Raw genomic sequence first — 20,534 nt, forward strand, 5'->3', positions numbered from 1 at the left:
TCAATAATTGTAATTGCTGCAGTTAACCGTTGCTTTTATTCAAATATTTAAGGTATACATTGGGAATCGAACTCATGACCTTGGTGCCGGCAGTGCGTGTGGTTATTTAATCAGTGCAGATACTCTCAATCGTTGCCTTCTCTTTGGAAGTCAACAGTGGATTATGGACTTCGACAGAAGCCGTATACGATCTGCCCCCTTTGCTTCTCCAATCTTCTCCTCACACTCGGCCGCTCGCTGGTCATTTGTCTTTGTGTCACGGAGTGGCCCACGCATACCCTCCCACCCAGAGCAGCAGCTTGAAATGAGATTCACTTGACTGCATAATCTCTCTCCATTGAGCTGGATGTGGATTAATTGCCCAATCTCCGATCACACAGCCAATCACATACCCCACTTCCACTGGAACCTTCTAACAACCAACCCGTGTCGACCGACTTGATGACGCCAATGAGTTCTGCTATTCATTTGATTCAATATTAAGATGTTAAGTCAGTGTTAATCACATTTGATTTGCAGAAAATGATATTTCATAAAAATAGAAGATTTTATTTTATACTTAATTATGATTAATTATCAATCACTATATTATTATTTCTAATTATCAATTACAATACAATATTGTTTTTTTTTGCAGTACTTTATGGAAGTTATAATAACATTCGGGTTTTTTTTAATAAAAAAACAATAAAATATTTCTGACTAAATTAATAATTTAACTATTTGATGCTAAAATTGTGTTGTTTTTTTTAATATTACAGTAGATCTTGCAGATTGTTTGTGTGTAGATTGCATTGTTAGTTTCATTTAAAGGGATAGTTCACTTTGAAATTATTTTTTGATATGTTTTAGCTTACCTCAAGGGCATCCAAGATGTAGGTGTCTTTGTTACAGTATTTTCAATTTTGACATTTTCCGGTCAAACCGGTGTTGTCTGTCAGTCATATAATGGAGGTCTATGGAGCCCACAACAAAGAGCATGGGAGATTGGTCACCATTAAATCATGTGTTAAGCTTCATTATTTGAAGACCCCAGACGAGAAAAAGCCCTTTTCCCTCCCCAGATCAATACGTCGGTCACATCTAAAACCGTATGTCAGTGTTGAAGGGCCGTCTTGTATTTAACACATCACAGAAAATGATACGACTAAAGCCTTACCTCATCAATATGTGTCAAGCAGTCATCCCAGCATCCCAGTCTGTTGATGTTTTCCTGTCAACAATAAAACATGTATTTATCATTTTATTTTTAAGGAATATCAGATTATATCACACAACTTTTCATTCATGTTTTAATTTAAATATAATTGTATGTCAGCATATTACTTCTGTGTCCCATTTGTTGCCACTGTAACAGCTCATGACACATCCTCTGTTTTAACAGCACACTTTGAGGAGGTTCGATAATAACCCGGTAACAGCTCTGGACCAGGATATAGCACTTTAGATTTTATCTTCAAAATAAAAAAGAGAACACACACACACTCTCTCTCTCTGAGGGACATTTTTATTTTAAAGCTGTAACCACACTTGTTTCCTTTACTCCTGCTTCAGGGTGAAATACAAGGCATCAGGTGTCACAGCTTTTTTTTTCTTTTTTTTTTTTTTTACAATTTTCTTCTTTTTTTTATGTAAAAGTAAAAGTGACAAATAACCACACACATGCATAGCCTATTATCTCTGGGAGTTTCTAGTGAACTCCTTAAAGTGATTTATTTATTTTCGTTAAACTACTTAATGTAATTTTTATTTTACTTAAATTGATTTTACTTCTTGTTTTACACTTTTTATGTTGACAATTTCAAGCATGTATGCTAGTGTACTACTAAAAGTAGATTTTGTATTTTCAATTTTGAAACACCTAACATTTGTCAACATACTCAGATTTTTTTATTTGATTTTGGATTTTTTTTTTTTTTTTTTTTTTAAGCGCACATGTTAAAGATTTTGCCCATGTGTTTGAGGTTTTCTAGTTTACTCAATTGTATAGCAGATTTGGGCAAACTGAACAAAAATCTTTGATCGGTTTGTTGGTTCTGGTGAATGCAAGACAGACATGGATAGCATTTTTTTTTTTTTTTTTTTTTTAAAGAACTCAACATATCACCTAACGTCTATGGTTGAAAGGTTGTCATTGATTTTACCACAAACTCACTTGAGTGTAAGCTCTTCGCCTGCCCTGTGTGTGGCAAACGTTAACGTGTGCACTCCAAGGACTGGACAGATAGCGTGAGCGAATGATAAATCGCTGGAAAGAGTGAAGTTGAGAAGTCAGTAACTGCCTTGTGTCCCTGCTGTCTTTCAGCAGTCCTCCTCCCCTCAGCCTTCACCTCTCCTCCTCGCCGGTTTAATCGTCCGACACTTCGCACGCTCCACCTCTCGCTCCCTTCTCCTCCACACCTCCTCCTGCTGTCCAACTAATTGATGGGTGAACACACTGGAGAAGCCTTCCCTCCTTCTTTTCTAACTTTTTTTTATCTCTCCTTTCAAAGGCGATGGACGCTCATGAAGGGCCCCTCATTCCCACTCCCCATCTCCTCAAATCACTTTTTTTTTACTCTCTCCTTTGCTACATTTCATCTTTTCTTCATTATTCATTAAGTTTCCCTTCAAAGCCCCAGAGAGAAGGCAGAGAGTGCGAGAGAGAAAAGATACGCCGCTGGTCTTCAGCTCACCTGCGGGAGGGAGACGAGAAAATGAGCGAGGGATGACAAACCGATATAATAAAATGAAAGGTATAAGCTGTGAGGTATTAGCTGCATTTGCACTGCACATCTTGATAGTTTGACATTGTGTATCTGATTTATGTTCTGTTTACATATTTGAGGCATAGCTGACTCTGTTTACATTCATATATTTCTGCAAAGGATTGCAGATTGTTCTGTGCTGTTATCAGTAGACATGCTTTTGTTTGCTGCTGTCTAGTTGGTTTGCACTGATATCAGTAAAGCATACCCTGAGTTTTTCCACTCAGCGGCTAAGCAAAACATGCTTTCAAAATATGTTTTGTGTTCTTAGACTTTGAGGAAAGTAGCTATGAGTGTTAATGGGCAGGTCGGTCGAGTAGTTGTGTGCATCTTTTGGGGTATTTGGCCTTAAATCTCCAAAATTACAACATGGCATCATGACTTTTTTGTAAACATACACGCCACTTTTGTGGGTAGGTCATATATTTATATATACAGGAATGTAACGTTAAGACAACAGCATGTTCATAAACACACTGAAAAGTGATTATGCGTGTTGATTGCACGCCAAAAATGGAAATACGAATTGGCGTGTCATACATACGCCATTTCAAATACCGACACATTCTCATCCTTTAGCGTCATATACGTAGAACGCTATATGACAAAACGGCGCTATACTACGCACATGGCACCCGTTATCGTTAATATAACACGTGCTGTGATGGTTAGGTTTAGGTGTGGGGTGGGGTAGGGTAGGGTAGTTTCATATTACTCTAAAGGATTTATGACGCATTGGGTTCGCGTGAATATTAACGATAAAGGGTGCCATTTGCGTAGCATAGTGCCGAATTGTCGTTTAGCATTCTATGTGATGCTAAAGGATGAGAACGGGCTGCAAAGACTTATATCACCGACAACAGTAGTCCAGCCGGGGGATACACCGCTCTACAGTAATTTGAAAGTGATTGCAGTACCAGTTTTGGCCACAATTTTGCATATGGCTCCTTCTGCTATGTTTTCATCCACACGTTTTTACCTGAAATAAGTGATATCGAATGAAAAATGCCTTATGGAAACAGTAAAATTCGATTAAATTTCATGAATATAGACTCAAATCCGGTGTCATTGGATTTTATCTTGATCAATATACGGCTTATGCGATAAATGCTGAAGGAAACGTTATTTGCTGATTAAATAATGAATTGTGATTACGTTTATGGTTGCAACACGCCACAAAACATAGAAGAAGTTTTAGTTATTTTCCGCCCAGTATTTACGCTCTGTTTGCGCACACATGGCGGGTGTCAACAAAGACAGATGTGGACAAACGAGTAGACGAGATACTTTTTAAATTTAATTTAGCGGAAAAATAGAACCGCTATTTTAGATAGCAAAAATCTAAGAAAAGTCGCCTGTAGTACAATTGCTGGCCAGCCCTTTCTATTGACAAAACTCTGTAGCCTTCAGCAGGGGGTCTACTCGGGACGCGAGTCCCCGTCTATTGCGCCATACACCTGTGGTACAAGGTGCGCTCTGGAGTTACGAAGCGAGATATCATGCGCCTCATCCAATCCGGGTATAGGCATATGTTCATCATCCTGGTTCGTATGGCATTGCACATGCCTCAAACACACTGGCACACAGTGGTTTTGCTGACTCCAAGGGTTTCGCCTACCACTCTGTACTCTGCACATGTTGCCAGTTTGTAGAGCGCAATGGCGATACGCTTCTCGGTTGGAACTGGAGGGCGAGAGTTTGCGACATCTGGGTAATAGGACGGGCCAATGCAATTACACAACAGGTCAAATGTTGTCTTGGTCACCTGAAAATGGTCCAACCAAAGGGTTGTCTCTGAACCAAGATCTCCCAGAATTGTTTGCAGCGCTGTCGTTCCCACACCACAGGCCGCCACAATCGTCGTCGGATATTTACGTTAATCTGCATCATCATAGCATGTGTTGATAGCGTCGTTGTTTATTATAGCTTGATATGTCGCTATCAGCTGGCGCATAAGCACTATTACAATTTCTGCAATATTGGTCATGTGTTGGTAGATGGCGCAACCCATTTTGTCTAGAAAAACTTTGTTCGCAAATGTTTCCTTGAATGTTGTGCGATTTCTTTTCGAAAATGAATTGAAACACTTTAAAATGTCTCAAATCAATTCAATATACCAATTTGATCGCAAAAAAGTATTTCCTTCACGAGTTTTTGATAAAATTTGGCATTTCCTAGATTTTTGCTATCTAAAATATCCGTGGTTTTTTTTTTTGTGGTGTATGGCGCAAAATGACATCACATGCGTAATGACGCATGTGACGTCATTACGCACAGGTTTTTATTCGCTTTAAAGCCGTTGAATGGAAAAACACTTTCACCAGCTTTATTCGCATTCGTTTTTTTACCGAACTTCAGCTAATTGACAAGTGGATGGAAACGTGGCTAATGATTTGAGCTATGATGGTTGCTGTAAGTATAAATATACTGCAAATCTGAAAGGTAGAACCAAGCAGGTAAAACCAACTAGGTAAAACGACCAAATATCAGATTTATTACCATAAGTGAAAGTGTCCCAAATATAATTCAGAAATATATATATATATATATATATATATATATATATATATATATATATATATGCAAAAATTAGATGTGTCAGTACAGCCTTCAGTGGAGAGTAATAAATGATGTTTATAAAAAGACAGACCTTACACGAGGGGAGGGGAGGAAAATCTGCATTGTGCAAGGAAGAAAATGAAAAACCAGTGGTGATATTATTAATATGATCGAAGAAAATGAATGGTTTGTACTGGTATGCATGCAGTGTATGCAGGCGGTTTTAGAGCCAGAGAGAGAGAGAGAGAGAAAGAGAGCACGAGAAGCAACGAGGGCTGGCGCACACATGACGGACGCTCCGTGAGCTCTGAGACGGCCAATCGGATCTCTCGGCTCGCCTGAGCTGCTGCAGCGGAGGAGTGAGAGAGGATTCTCCCACACACACACACACATCCTGATCCGATCAGAGCAGCACATGCTCCACAAGGGAGCGCAGACGCACGGTGACAATGGTACGCATGGGACGGAAAGTCTGTTTGGAAACTTTACGGAACGCACCGGAGGCGCAGAGACATTTGTGGACTTATATCATTAGGTAATGTGGAACATTTTCTATTCTTGTGCATCCTACCGAATGTGTTTTGTGTAGTATAAGAGAGAGAGTGAGTTATCTGAAGGAAGTCCGACTAGAGAAAGTGAGAAATGCTTCTATAATCAAGCATGCACGAGACGAGCAGGATAAAAGAGATCTGTATTCAGTGTGTTCAGTATCTGTTGAGTATCTCCCGCTGCGCCGTGTGAACTAAACCTTCAACAGACTCCGTTCAGCCGCGGATGAGATGATGTGCGCTTCATCAGATTCCCAGACACAGTTGAGAGGTGCGTGTCTGCGGCTTATAAGGCTTATCTTCTTACAGACGCACTTAAAATCCAGCGCTCGGCAGGAGCACTGAGCCAGGGTCGTGCCGTCACCCAGACCAAAGGAGAGCGAGAGATCATGATGAATGCTAATAATGTTTGGGCAGATTCCACTGCCAGAGAAGAAGTTGCTGGAGCTGTGTGTGTGTGTGTCTTTCTGCTTCTACCACTTTTCTTCTAAGGCAGCTTGTTTTCTCATTGGTACACCCTCCTCACACACACACAGAGCTGTTCGAGACACAGCATTGCTCTATTACAGCCTCTGAAAGGGTGCTTGTGGTTCGAAACACAGTGAGCGCTGTCGTACTGTCAGTGGGTTAAATGGAAGATTTCATGAGATGGAATGAAAACGGCCGTGAAAAGAGATAAAGAAAGCTTTTTGGGTCCGCTGTGTGTGGTGAGCATTCATTCTCGGCTCCTTCTTCTGAAATGATTCAATTTTGGCCACTTTGCAGAGGAGTTGGTTGTAGGATTTGAGAGGGTTTTGATTCCCAGCAGAGAGCAGCGCTCGGCTGTGTAAAACACCCTCGGCCGAGTGACATACAGGCCTAGTTACATATGAAAATGATGTGGTCGTTTCCAAAAGGAAAATTGAGTGATTCTTCACATCCTGTCACTTCATTTTCACAATGCATGACGCAGCTGTGAGACCACTTTTAGTCAAAAACTAAAGGCATTGGATAGAGAGCAGGAATGGACAAGATATGCATGGCAGAGTCAAAACCTGCATGTTCTGAAGGACATGCACGAAATGCTAAACCACACAACTAACATGTTTTCTTCTTCTTTATAATACACTCTAAAAAATGCTGGGTTGTTTCAACGCAAACTTGGGTCAAATAAGGACAAACCCAAATGTTGGGTCGAAAATGTCGGGTCGAAATGTTGGGTCGAAAATGTCGAAAATTTACAGCTGAGCCTGAGAGTGAAATTTGAAGTTGGGTTAAAATTTTAAATTACATTTTTAACCCAACATTTGGGTTTGTCCATATTTGACCCAAATTTGGGTTGAAACAACCCAGTATTTTTATTTTTTTTTGAGTGTAATAACAATAATGTATTATTATACAGTCAGCAATAATAATATACTGTACTTTAGTTAAACATTGACTTAATTAATTCTATGTAAATAAAAAAACATGTGAATAAAAAACTAGTTATTATTATTATATTTTATTTTATTTTGTTATTTTTAGTGATCCTAAGTTTATGTACTATAATTTGTGTACTATAATGTATGTATATATAAATATTTAAATATATATATATATATATATATATATATATATATATATATACTCACTCTATTGTCTGACAACACCAAAAAAATAAATAAAAATAAAAATAAAATAAATGAGAACAGCTTTATTTGACATTCAGCTATATTATATTATATTATATTACATTATATTATATTAATATAATCTTCTATATTATATTAGCATTCATTTAGAGAGAAAACACACTAGGCTGACAGAGCGCAAGTACGACGCAATGACATCATTAATATGCTAAGTGACGTATGATGTCATCTAGCGACTTTTAGGGTACTTTTACTTTTGAAAATAGTTGGCAACATTGGCTGCGCCAGGACGTTTTATTGCTTTGTCGACCAAAGGACAAGAACAGCGGCGCGCACATCGTGGTCAAAATTCGAAATAGTTCAATTTTTGCCGCTGTGACGATTACCAGCGCGGCCAATAGAAACTTTTTGGCATCTAAACCAAACCGCACATTCCGCGTCCTGTCTGAAAGCACCAGATCTAGCTAGACCGGAAATACACTTATCACGAGCCGGCCAAATAGTAGGTTAACGTTACGTTTTGAGTGGATGACGAGAGCGAGACGCTAAAATGGATCTAAGGTGATCTGTGTTGTCGCCTGAGATCATTATCGCTCCTCGTCAATATCAGGCCCTCGTCAGTATTTATTTCACCCTTTTATTGATGGACAGTGTTACATTGTATGAGAGATTATTTGCTCCAAGTGAGAATGTTTTAGTGTGAAATTGAGCAGTATTTTCAATGTTGTTTTTAATAAATAATAATAATAATAATAATAACATTTGCACAAAGCAAGCTGATCCACTTTTTCATGTTGATAAGAGCATTAAAATTAGAAAATATCAACAATAAGAAATCAAGAGACATTTAGAAAAGATAAAAATGTGTGATTAATTGAGATTAATCGTGAGTTAACTATTCCATTAATGCGATTAATCGCGATTAAATATTTTAATCATTTGACGACACTTATCTTATCTTTTTTTTTTTTTTCACAAACTGTCTTTCAGATGTTTAAAGACTGGGAATTTCCATCTGGATATATATTCTGCCAGTACCAATGGCCATTTGAGTGCTTCATTTAGAGAAGTCTGCAGTCAGTGACATTAGTAAATGCGGCTAATGACATCTAAATGAACCATTCTTGAAAGGTCGTCTCATGAGAACATGTGGAGTTAAATAGAGGCCACATAATATATCAATCGTTGAACCTTCACTCTGTTAACTTCTGAAAGGCGGTTCACACCAAACAAAGCAAGCAAACCAAAGTGTCAGTCAGTGAATGAAACTCTTGAGATGTTGTTAACCTTCAGACCTGTATTACTGCTCCTCTAATTCATCTTTCGCACTGCTGACTCGTCCTAATAGAGCAGGAATACACAGCTTTCTGGTCCAGACAGCTCATTACTTCCTGTAGCCCTTTAATTAAGCAAATACTCTTGATGCTAAAACTTGCCTGTGTCACAGTTCACAGAAAGTCATTAATAGCATGAATTAAACTAGCATCGGAGGCTGATTTAGCTTTGCCTGCAGGAGGCTAATGTCTACACTTCTCTGTTTTGTTGTGTTAGCATGTCTGCGCAAGACAAATACTGCGTTGCTTATTGCTAAGTGTTGAGGCAGTGATTTCAAACAGCACTTTGAGGAGAGAAACATTGTTATGGAGACAAAAAAAAGCCTGAAATGAAGTGATTATCCTGCTGAGTGAGATTGTTAAGGATGCTTATGGGTGACATGAAAGTACCGAATTGTCTCAGTAAAAGAGAAGAATGTAGATGAAACATGATCATGGATCTCAGAGAGCCAGTGATGGCACATGCAGTCTTCATCTTTTCGTTGTTTACTTCTACTGGTCCTTGTCTTTCTTCTGTCTTTCCTTTTCTTCTCAATCTGGAATGTGTTGTTCTATATGTTGTACCAGACGTCCTTTATAATCCCGAACCCTCTTTTTCCCTTTTCTTTCCCCTTGTTTTCCTGTCCCTCTAGACATTTTTTTTCTACTTCCATTTCCATTTCATTATTTTTCTCTTTTCATTTCATTCTTCTTTTATTTTTACCTCTTATCTTTCCCTTCCATTTCCCCCTTTTATTGACCCTTCTTTTATCTTTCTTTTCCCTTTCAACTTCCTAGTGCTTTCACTTTTCTTTTCCGCTTTTATTTCCTTTGTTTACATCCCTTTTCCCTTTCATCTTCTTTCCCAGTTCTTTCACTTTCCCTTTTTCACCCTTTCCTTCCCCATAAGTTTATTTCCCTCTTCCTTCTCATCCCTTCCCTTCTTACTTTACATCTTCCCTTATCTCTTTCAACCTCATTCCTGGTCCTTTCACTTTTCTTTTCCTGTTTTATTTCCTGATTCTTTCCCTTTTCCACTTCCCATTTTTGTTGCCTTTTCCTTCCTGCAGTTTTAATCCCTCCCCTTCATTTCCATCCTCCCATTCCTTTCTTGCCTTATTTCACCTTTTCCTCTTCCCTTTTCCTTTCTTATTTTTTTTTCCATTTTCCCCTTCTCGTCCTTCCCTTTTTTCTTTCACCTCCTCCGCCCCCTTTAATTTATTTCCTGCTACCCTCTACCTTCTCATTCCTTCAACTTTTCCTTTCCATTTCCCTTGCATGTTCCTCTTCCTTATCCCCTTCGGTGTATTTTCCCCTTCCCCTTCCATTTCCATTTTTCTTTCTCACCGTTTTTCTTTATTTTTTTTCCCTGTTCACTTTCCCATTCCTTTCTTTCCCCTTCCCCTTTAATTTACTTCCTTGTTCATATTCCCTTTGCTTTTCCCTTCTCATTCTCTTCCATCTATTCTACAGTATTCCCTTTCCGCACTCCTTCATCTTCCTTCCCCTCTCCTGTTCTTTTTCTCTGAATCCACCCTTTCATTTTTTTTTCATTTCTCATTTATTGTGTTACATTTAAGGGCTTTAAGACATTTCACGACACCATTGGTATTTTATGGAAGTACTATATTCATAAAACTGATTTGTTTACCTCACCAAAGGCTATATAACCACATTTATCTCTCTATCACTCTTTATCTTTCGCTCCATCATGTCTGAAATCTCCCAGCATTTATGCATATTTATCTGGTCTCCTTCCTCAGAATTTCCCATGAGCTTCACTCCTCGGCAGCTCTCGCAACAGAACAAGTTATGAGAGAGATAGAACTCAGTAAAACAGAATATGGCTCACTTTAAAACACATATTCATAGACTCATGCAAGTCAAAAATCTCTCTCGCGAGAACCGCAGCATTGGATCAAATGGCAAACGTAATGCAAGCGGAATGAAACTCGGCTACTCATTATTTTGTGCTTCACGAACCGTTTATCAGTCCGGATCATCAATATCAGTGCAGCATGAACGATCTCGACACTGTTACTACACAGCGCTAAGACGTCGAGTAAAGAAAGCATTTGAATTCACCACTGAAGTAACATCGCTGCGAGAGAACCATTCACATTTCTCCGTTATTAACCGTAGATCTCTATTTGATCAAACAGCGCTGACGTGGAAAACAGGAGAAACATTGTTATAGGCTTGAAGTCCACAGATGTACAACATTCACCATGGATTTAATGTAGCATTAACAGTAACCATGGAAGTTTGGCAGGAATAGTAAAATGATTTCAAGTACGTCACACATCTTTTTTCAGCACTTCAAAACTCAAATATTATCATATTTAAATGCTATTTTAAGGTGACTCAAATTTGGCCTTGATTATTCTGCGTTTACACTTTTACATTGCACACATTTACTTCAGCTATACTTCATATATATATATATATATATATATATATATATATATATAAAACTAAAAACTAAAACTTAAATAATTTGTTGTTTGCCTTAATAATTTGGATAAATAAATGTAAAAAAAACTGTGGTTTAAATTAAAACTTTTTTACTTCTCTTTAAAAAAAAAAAAGGTTAGAAAAAATGTCAATAAATATCTATGCCGAACGGAATGAAACATATTGTGATTTTATTTTTTTAGCTATATCACACAGCCTCATGCTCAATTCACTAAAGAAATGACACATATCACTATTGGTAAAATGCAGAGGATAAATAACTGTTTACAGGATCTATTCATAGTTTTTATGGGATGAAACACCCTTCTAGAAACGCCTGTAGCTTTTCTCCAATGCCCACCTGCCATTTTAACCAGGTTTGTATAAAGTACTAATGTTAAAAGACCAAATTCAGTTTACACCTTATTGATGATGCATACTTTGTACAGGCAAGCAGATGAATGAGCCAGAATATAAATGCAAAGCAGTTTCTCGTTAAACGTTTTTTTTTTTTCTCCATAAAGCCATGTATATAAAAACATTGCTTAACCATTTTAGCACATTTCATTCATATTCTGCCCTTATATGCTCGCCAACATGCAGATAAAGTGCATCATCAATGTGTTTTAAGGCAAATTGTTTTCACAATAAGTGTTTTACATAGTGTGCTGTAGGTATTGTAGCTCACAAGTGCCCAAACAATTTTGTTCATACAGTATATATATTTTTTTGTTTTTCTTCTTTTGAGACTGAAAATTGACAGTTCAATGTTTTGCCTGCCAGGTCTCCACGCCAGTCACATGACTGAAAATTTTAAATAGGAATGTACTCAAACCTTTTTAAATGCATTATTACAGAATGCTTTCCATTAGTGCTAATAGTGTATCTTGCAGCATGATAATACTATATTTATGATGAGCCAAATTTACATTTTAAAAGCTTAGAAAGTTTGCTTAGAAAATAACTTTACGCAGTTATTGAACTGAATCAACACTTACTGCAAGTGACTTGAGTAGAATAATAACACTGTCTTCCTTTCAGCTGAAGTTGATTATTTTGTTTGCATCACTGATCATTACAGTATTTTTATGTGTATTACTGTGGAGCTACTTTGAAGAAATCTGCATTGTATAAAGCACTATATGATTAAAGTTGACTTGACTTTAATTTAACGATAATGACTAAATTCAAATGCAGTCGAGGCCTTTTCTGCACATTCAGTACCTGGCTAAACTAGTTTGTGTTGTTGGTGAATAAAACACTGTTTTATGCACTGAAATACTTTATAATGCCCTCATATCTTTCTGTTAAGTCGCATTGTAGTCTTGTCATATTGGAATAACCTTGATTGACAAAAGGCAGCCATGATAAAAATGTCATTAATGTTCACTAGGATCATTTGTACACACACACATGCATACTCATTCCACACACTCGTGGGAGACAAAAGCCACTTCACACATCACACTGTAAATTAGACTGCAGGGGAAACGTGCATTTATACTAATTGCTTTGGAATAACACACTCATCCGAACATGTACAGCCACCTGTGACTATACAAGAGCAGGCTGTGGGAGATTACAAGGCAAAGAAAGAACAGCAGAGATGCTTACGGGGAGCGTGCCAACTCTGAGGAAGCTTTGGAAGATGTGAAGCAGATATACAGAAAAAGAAACATGTCATGTCTCTAACATAGAAACCCTAAACTCTAATGTTGATTATTTTAGAGACCAGTCATATGTGTGCTTGCTGTGAACCTGAACACACAGCCTTTCATTTCAGTTGGCCATTTTGTTACAGAGTAGCACGTGCAAATAAGTGAATAGTGTTCACAGTTTGCTCAGGAAGGGTTGGACAAACATTTTGATTTAATTTAATTGTTGTGCACTGTAAAGCTGCTATGAAACCACCTGTAATGCATAAAGCGCAGTTATGTAAATAAAGGTAAAATAATATGTGCATTATTGTTCAAAAGTTTGGGGTCGGTACAATTTTTTAAATTGTTTTCAAAAGAAGTAGCTTATGCTCAATGAGGCTGCATTAAAAAAAAAAAATATTGGGAAAAAACAGTAATGTTGTAAAATATGATAGACAAATTTAAAAAGTACATAAACCTGCCAGTGCAAGACATAAATACAGTTCAATTAATATCTTTTGCAAGGATATTAAGATGTTTTTGGTCAAAAAGGCTAAATTAATAACTAATAGACTAGAATAATCAACACTATCTCACGACCAATTCGTACGAATTCGACGGATGATTAAAAAGTGTCTAATTCGTACGACCTCACTCGTACTAATTCGTACGATTTGTCTAAACCCACGTGATGGTTAGGTTTAGGGGCGGGGTCAGGGATAGGTCATTCGTACGAATTCATACGAATTGGCCAATTCGTAAAATATGTACGATTTAGCAAAATCGCATTAATTCGTACGAGTGAGGTCGTATGAATTGTTACGAATTAGCCACTTTTTAATCATTCGTCGAATTCGTACGACTTGGTCGTGAGATCGGGTTGGAATAATAACACTTTACGTACCCAAAAAAAAATAAAAAAAATAAATAAAAAACGAATCTAGTTGTTAACTTGTTTCACATGCTAAGTATTTTCAGTAACAATTCCTTTTACAGTACTTACAGTATACTTACAGTACCTAGAAAGCACATGGAACAGGGGTAGGTTTGGGCTAGTACTAGTTATTTTCCCAGTAATTGTAGTTACTAAAATAAGTGCATAGTATTTACATGGGTAACTGGACTGTAAAAGGAAGCGTTACCGTATTTTTCAAAGTAACTTCCCTACATTTGATTTGATTTGAGACTGTGTTTCCCAGCTTTAACCAGACAGAGTGGCTGGAGTATGGTGGACTGATCCCGATATCACTGCTTGTTTCACTGATCCATCCGTGTCCAAATTGATCTGTTCTCGTCAGTCAGACTGTTTCGAGCAGCACTCTCTGTGGTTTGGAAATGTAAAAGTATCTGCTAATGGCTATGGGTTGTGCTGTGTGGTATAATTGGCTTATAAATTATGTAAAAAAAAATAAAAATCAGCCTGTGTGGCTAAGAGGTCATTTGACATGTAGATACAATGGCCAAATTAAATAAGATTAATTGAGCTTTTTAGCTATTATACTGTATTATAAAGTTTGTTTATAGACAACATTTATTGATGCAATAAATTATTATATTGCTTCTAGACTAAATCTGAACTGTCATGGATGATTCCTTTAACATCCATTGCACACAATGGCTCTTTATAATGAACAAAAGTTCTTTAGATTGATAAAATGTTCTTCATACAAAAAAAAAAAAAAAAAAGTGTTCGTTTTAAAAACTGTTCGCTGAAAGGTTTTTGGGGGAACCAAAAATGATTTTTTGATGGCACTGCTGTGAAAAAAAAAAAAAAAAACTTTTGGAAACTATATTTTTTAAGAGTGTATTCTTGGGTTTTTGAAATAGAAATGGTTTCCAAAGAGCCTTGTTAACTGTCCAAAGATTCTCCTGTGACTGCAAAAGGATGTAAAACCTCAACGCACTCTCATCCCAAGACGTCATCTAACTGACAATTTTGACCATGCTTCAACGTCCGACGCTTTAGGCACCCTTCAACGTCAGTTAGATGACGCTATCCTAGGACGTCATCTAACTGACGCTTTACCTTTAGCGTCAGGGTTAGACCACTAGGAAAGCGTCATCTAACTGATGCCTAAAGCATCAGTTAGATGACGCATGGTCAAAAGCGTCAGTTAGATGGCGCCTTGGGATGAAAACGGGCTGAAAACCTTTTTGAAAGCATTATTTTTGAGAATCCACCTACTCAATAGACCGCAGCTGTGTGCACAGATCATAAAGATCATCAGTCCAGTGTCATAACCCGGAGCGGCGTTGAGAGCCAACGATCATGCATTAGTATCACTTGTCATGATGTAACATTAGGGGTTCTCAGACAGTTGTCATAATCAATAGTGTCGTTCCCGTTTATGGCCATTTGACTTTTCCATCCAACCTCGCAGTGTTCATCTAAACTTGTGTGAATCATTACGGTTGCACAGGGCAGAAGCATGACGAATCGAACAGCCCACGGGCTATTTATACATTACATCTGACACATAGCGGGAAATCCGGGACACAAAGTCATCACCTATGGGCACCTGGGAGCTCTTTGTGCTGAAAAACGAGAGACGCTGTTTCCATTTCCAATGGCGTCGGTGCCCTGCAGAGATTCCCAGAGACAAAAGTCTGGCTCTCAAGGGTCACCATAGGGAAACATGTGTGTGTGCATACATGCTTATGCAGAGATTGATATAATTTGATGTTGAAATCTAAGCACAGCATTTTGTATAGTAGTGTATACCATAAAATAGAGCTAAATAAAGAGCATAAGTGCTTGCAACTGTCTATTCTCGGTTTAAATGGGCTGTGTTTTAAATAGCAGTTAAGAGACATCATGATTTAATAATATTTTGTATCTTTCTGCATGATCCCCAGGGTTTCTTTTCAGCTTCAGCTTTTATGTTCTCTCTTTCTCCGTCGTTCCATTTATGTATCATTTATTCATTTCATATGCTGTTCATCAGTGGCGGATCATGAATCTAGGCCCAACCAACAAGTGATGCATGGAAGAAAGAGTATTACTGATAAACACGTGTTAGATCGTTTGCTAAGTAGCCCAGAGGTGTTTTCATGTTTTTCATGAAAAGCTACGAGTAGGTTGAGTGCTAGGTGGTTTTTATCATGCAGTGGGACAGTGCACGGACCGTCATTCGGTCATTATCGCAAAATGATATCGCAATTATGTGTAAGACACTTTTCCATAATATTGTACTGTATTTAGGCAAAATACACTGTATTTCATCTGTGAATATATGCATATAGAGGTACCCTTCTTACAGTATGATGCTTTCTGTTTCCTAGCAACCAAAATGCAGTTAAAGACCTCAGAGCCCAGCAGGGAGCTCTCTGTGTATTAAAACACTGATGAGAGAGAGAGGTGCTAATTCAACCTCACAGATCTGAGAACAAGAACGAATCACACATAGGGAATAGTTTGAGAGATGTTATGTGTGGAGGAGAGGAAAGAGAGATGTAACTAAGAGTGAGAAAGAAGTTAGAACAGGTTGTGTTCACACTACAGGCTTAAATCTGGTTTATTGCTCAAATTGTGTTTTGGCTGTCTTTTAAATGTGGCCGATATCAGATTTGGGTGTAAACTGCCCATATTTAAGGAAACACGTAGGTTACTGAAAGGGATACTCCACTTTTTTTTGGAAATATGCTCATTTTACAATTCCCCCAGAGTTAAACTGTTGAGTTTTACCCTTTTTGAATCCATTCAGCCGATCTCCGGTTCTGGCGGCACCACTTTAAGCATAGCTTAGCATACATTACTGAAGTGCACAAGACCAGTAGCATTTCTCTCAAAAAAATTACTAAAGTGTTTTGATATTTTTCCTATTTAAAACTTGACTCTTCTACAGTTACATCGTGCGCTAAGTAGGGTTGGGTATCGTTTGAATTTGAACGATTCTGATTCCGATTCCGATTCCTTGTTTCGATTCCGGTTCCTAACGATTCTCGATTACGATTCTTTTAAGAGGCAGGGTCAAAAAAGTTTAGCTAACCTTGCTAACCAACGGTCTTTCTGAAGGAAATAATCCTTTCTGAAGGAAATACTCCTGTTGTCACAAATTTTGCATTTTGCCGAGATTTCGTTATTTTTAGAAAAGTGAAGCCACACTTTGGATCGCCGACATAAGCTACTCATGTTCGACTCGCGCGGTTATGCCAACACTTCCGGTAGACGCTTCTTCGTTGGTGTTGTTCAGCGGCTTCTTCTTCCGCTCGGCGGACTGTGAATATCGAAACTAGGAATCGAAATTTGAACTTTTGAACGATTCCCGGGAAAAACGAAAAGTTAGTCCCGATTCCAATCGATACTCGATTCTCGATACCTAACCCTAGCGCTAAGACGGACAGAAAATGTAAAGTTGCGATTTTCTAGGCTGATATGCAGGGAACTATACTCTCATTCCTGTGTAATAATCAAGACACTTTACTGCCGTACCATGAGTGGAGCTGGCGCGATGACTACACAAACCGACAAACTTAGTCCCGGTCACTTTAGAAGCTGGGGACTATTTTCAGGCACTGCGTCATAACATTACGCCTGCTGCACTCATGGTACGACAGTGAAGTTTCCTGATTATTACGCAAGAATGAGAGTATAGTTCCTAGTTATATCAGCCTAGAAAATCGCAACTTTACATTTTCCGTCTGTCTTGGTGCACGATAGAAGAGTCAAGTTTTAAATAAGAAAAATATCAAAACACTTTGGTAATTTTTTTGGGAGAAATGCAAATGGTCTGGTGCACTTCAATGATGTATGCTAAGCTATGCTAAAAGTGGTGCCGCCAGAACCGGAGATCGGCTGAATGGATTCAAAAAAGGTAAAACTCAACAGGGGAGTTGTAAAATGAGCACATTTCCAAAAAAAAAGTGGAGTATCCCTTTAAATCAACATTCGTGTGTTTATTTATAAGGTTGTGCTGTGGAATGTTCTTTATTCTGATCTCTCTATTTCTCGCTCTTTCAATATTATTCACATGAAGCGTGCCTGCTTTTCTAAGCTTGTGGGCAGAGTTCACTGCATGTAGTTTGTATAGATGATGGTTTCCGATGGGGTTTCTACCTGCTGCACACACATCAGCAACGACATTGCTGGATATAGGTTTTATTAATTCATTGGAATGCATTCATTATGCATTATGAATGACTTTTCATTGTGCCAGCCATCTTTAAAGTCATTTTAAAATGCTAATAAATGCACACCTGCGACTATACGCAGTGGTGTTATAAAAAGGAATTATGAATACTTTTGTAATGCATTACAGGCGTCAAGTGGTGCTGAAACAACCATTAATATACTGCATATACAGTATATACATGAAAATATTTCTTAAACATATACAAGCATGTGTGTGTATTTATATATATATATATATACACAGTGCACCCACATATATTGTGTAAACAAAAACTTTTTTTTCGGATGTGATTACTTTTATTTACAGCCCTAATATATATATATATATGTAACGTACGGACAGAGACGGTCGGATCCATGTGCAGCACTTTATTCAAACAAGCAGACATGAACACAGGCAAACACTTAAACAAAGGGGCAATCCAGAAACTCGTGGTCAAAACAGGCAATGGTCGAGGCAGGCAGCACAGGTTCGTGAACAGTCCAGGAAACAGGCAAGGGTCAAGAGTCCAGGGAAACACGGAGACACAGAACAGGGAAGAACGCTCGGAATTGCACGCTTACAGTGTAACAAGACTTCGCAAGGGACACAGGGAAAACTCAGGCTTAAATAAGGAACTCAATAACCAATAAAGAAACACAGCTGAACATAATGAAACACAAAGAGTCCATGGGGAAACAAACATGGGGAGAGGGTGCCCTCTAGTGGCTCTCGAGGGCACCACGGCTGCTGATCGTCACATAACCCCCCCTCTAAGGAGCGGCTTCCAGACGCTCCTAAGAGCTCCGGGGGGAGGTCAACGGGGGCTGGGATGGAGGGCCAGGCCCATGGAGAGGCAGGAGGCCAGGCACATGGAGAGGCCTGGGGCCGTGGAGCGTGGGTGACCAGGAAGGAGCAGGACGTGATGGCGGCCAGGGCAGAGCAGACACAGGCGAGGTCCATGACAGCCTCGCCTCCATGGCCCTCACGGACTCAGAGGTCCATGTCAGGATCACCTCCATGGCCCCCACAGAGTACTTACTGCCCCCCCCCAAAAAATACTTGGAGAAATTCACGGGAGGAGCCTCTGGGTGGTGAACTGGTACAGGAAAGGCCTCCCGGAGCTTGAAGGGTGCAGGCAGAGCGAGGCGCAGAGGCGGGGCCGGCAGGGCGAGGCGCAGAGGCGGGGCCGGCAGGGCGAGGCGCAGAGGCGGGACCGGCAGGGCGAGGCGCAGAGGCGGGGCCGGCAGGGCGAGGCGCAGAGGCGGGGCCGGCAGGGCGAGGCGCAGAGGCGGGGCCGGCAGGGCGAGGCGCAGAGGCGGGGCCGGCAGGGCGAGGCGCAGAGGCGGCGCCGGCAGGGCGAGGCGCAGAGGCGGGGCCGGCAGGGCGAGGCGCAGAGGCGGGGCCGGCAGGGCGAGGCGCAGAGGCGGGGCCGGCAGAGCGAGGCGCAGAGGCGGGGCCGGCAGGGCGAGGCGCAGAGGCGGGGCCGGCAGGGCGAGGCGCAGAGGCGGGGCCGGCAGGGCGAGGCGCAGAGGCGGGGCCGGCAGGGCGAGGCGCAGAGGCGGGGCCGGCAGGGCGAGGCGCAGAGGCGGGGCCGGCAGGGCGAGGCGCAGAGGCGGGGCCGGCAGGGCGAGGCGCAGAGGCGGGGCCGGCAGGGCGAGGCGCAGAGGCGGGGCCGGCAGGGCGAGGCGCAGAGGCGGCGCCGGCAGGGCGAGGCGCAGAGGCGGGGCCGGCAGGGCGAGGAGTCTGGGCACGCTCACCGGGGCCTGGCGAACCAAACGAGTCCTCCTTCTCCTCCTGCGGCAGCGCGTCACAGGGCTAGACACACTCGCTGGGCTGGACAACTCACTCACTTGAACTGGAGATGCCGCGCTCACTTGAAGAGGAGATGCAGCGCTCACTTGAAGAGGAGATTCAGCGCTCACTTGAAGAGGAGATTCAGCGCTCACTTGAAGAGGAGATTCAGCGCTCACTTGAAGAGGAGATTCGCCCACTTGAACTGAAGACTCACTGGACAGACTAAATTCAACACTGGACACACTTGATTCACTCGGCTCAGCACTTAACTCACTTGACTCGGCACTCGATTCACTCAGCTCGGTATTTGACTCACTTGATTCACTCAGCTCGGCACTTGACTCACTCGAGTCGGCTGGCACGCGCTCAAACTCCGGTTCGACCCGCGACACCTCCGCTGTCTTAGGAACAGCACTTTTAACAGGGCCAGTGCGGGATACGGGCTCGAGGGGTCCGACATGATGAGTGGTTTTGGCAGGAACGATATGCTTAGAAGCTCCTCTGACGATCCTTAAGGGAGGATCAAACAGTTTAGCGAGCTGAGGCTTATGCGGCGTGCGGAGTGAGTGAGAGAAATCCGCCGCATACGAAACTCCCCGGCGCAGGGAAAAGAGCAGTTCCTCGAGACCCTCCTTTTCTGCGGGGAGTTCAAAAGCCTTTCTGAACAGGGCGGTAAACACGTCGAAAGGAGGAAACGACATCCGACCTGGTTCCCAAAACGTGCCTGCCCACTCCAGAGCCTTTCCAGTCAACAG

General features: G+C 40.6%; 1 protein-coding gene across 4 annotated transcripts in view; it reads left to right on the top strand.

Annotated features, from left to right (window-relative positions):
* LOC120474747 (cadherin-18) overlaps nucleotides 1-20,534 on the top strand; it is a 218,080-nt gene that overhangs the window by 102,303 nt on the left and 95,243 nt on the right. The window contains exon 1 of one of the 4 annotated variants that reach the window (XM_039665303.2): nucleotides 5,681-5,841. The exons of the other annotated variants lie outside the window; for them this stretch is intronic. The gene's annotated coding sequence lies outside the window, so the exon portion shown is untranslated. Of the gene's footprint in view, nucleotides 1-5,680; nucleotides 5,842-20,534 lie in introns of those variants that run through there. 4 annotated transcript variants of the gene reach the window in all.

This window comes from Pimephales promelas, chromosome 17 (assembly GCF_988280905.1).
Source record: "Pimephales promelas chromosome 17, fPimPro1.hap1.1, whole genome shotgun sequence".
Lineage (NCBI taxonomy): Eukaryota > Metazoa > Chordata > Actinopteri > Cypriniformes > Leuciscidae > Pimephales > Pimephales promelas.